Source organism: Seriola lalandi, unplaced genomic scaffold (genome assembly GCF_002814215.2).
Source record: "Seriola lalandi dorsalis isolate HSWRI2012SDOR001 ecotype SW California unplaced genomic scaffold, Sedor1 jcf7180002053992, whole genome shotgun sequence".
In the NCBI taxonomy this organism is placed as follows: Eukaryota; Metazoa; Chordata; class Actinopteri; order Carangiformes; family Carangidae; genus Seriola; species Seriola lalandi.
Window position 1 is genome coordinate 22,375 of NW_019524545.1, and position 1,029 is coordinate 23,403.

The 1,029-nt window shown below is 33.9% G+C and overlaps 1 protein-coding gene across 1 annotated transcript in view; it reads left to right on the forward strand.

Moving 5' to 3' along the window:
• The window catches only part of arfgef3 (ARFGEF family member 3), a gene marked incomplete at both ends in the record, with an annotated part of 22,549 nt that overhangs the window by 16,098 nt on the left and 5,422 nt on the right, over positions 1–1,029 (forward strand). The window lies entirely within an intron of this gene.

The following is a 1,029-nucleotide window of genomic DNA, read 5'->3' on the forward strand; positions in this document are numbered from 1 at the left end:
GTCGTGGATTTGACTCTAAATATGTGTAGAAATATACGTGTTATTGTGAGGTACGTGTCTGTAAAAGTTTTAGAGATGAAACGATTCATGAGAAACTGATTCAATCATTTTTACCAGTTTCCAGCTTCTCAAATGTCAAATACAGTGAAATCCAAAGTTTAGAAAAGTTTCTTTATATTATTTTAAATATGATTTATAAACTGTGGATTTAGGACCTGATGTCGCCCTGAGATCTGAGAACATTTCTGTTTCTGTTTCTGTTTTCTATCAGTGAAATAACAAAAACATAACAGACAGCTGACGTCACTGTGGTATATAATCATAATAATTCTTTCCTTGTGTTTTATTTTTAGTACAATATTGTAATTTAATTGTTTTTCTTTTTGGAGGTTGTTTTCATAAATAGATTAATTGCACACAGAGGCTTCAGCCTGCAGCCGTGTGGCGGACCAATGAAACGTCTGTGTTGGTTCAGTAGCAGCAGATTGGTGGAGACGCTCTGCAGGAGGAGCTGAGGCCACGAGATGGCAGCAGCAGAACTAACAGAAATACATGTGTTTTAATATTGTGATTAATCTCTGTATAACCGTATATATATATATATATATATCAGCAGTATCATATACTTTATATAATAATATAAGGTCTCATTTTATTTTGTAATAATTTTTTTAAAGACTAATCTGATTTTTAGACGCTAAGAGTGAGGACGTGTTTATAAAGTCAGTTTACAAATATTAATTAATTACTGTATAATATTAGTTAGGTAAAGGTAAGAGGTGTGTGTGTGTGTGTCAACAGTTCTGCTCTTATTAAAGTTTATTCCCTGTCTCAACACACACACACACACACACACACACACACACACAGCTGCAGTAAATATAGAGTATGTGTGTGTTTATTCCAAGGATCATCTCTTATGTAACCAGTGATCTCTGCTGCTTTTAGGAGCGAATAAAAAAAATGTTCCCTCTGATCTTTTGGAGCAGATGGACTGAACACATTTACAAGACTTCTGCCAAAACATAG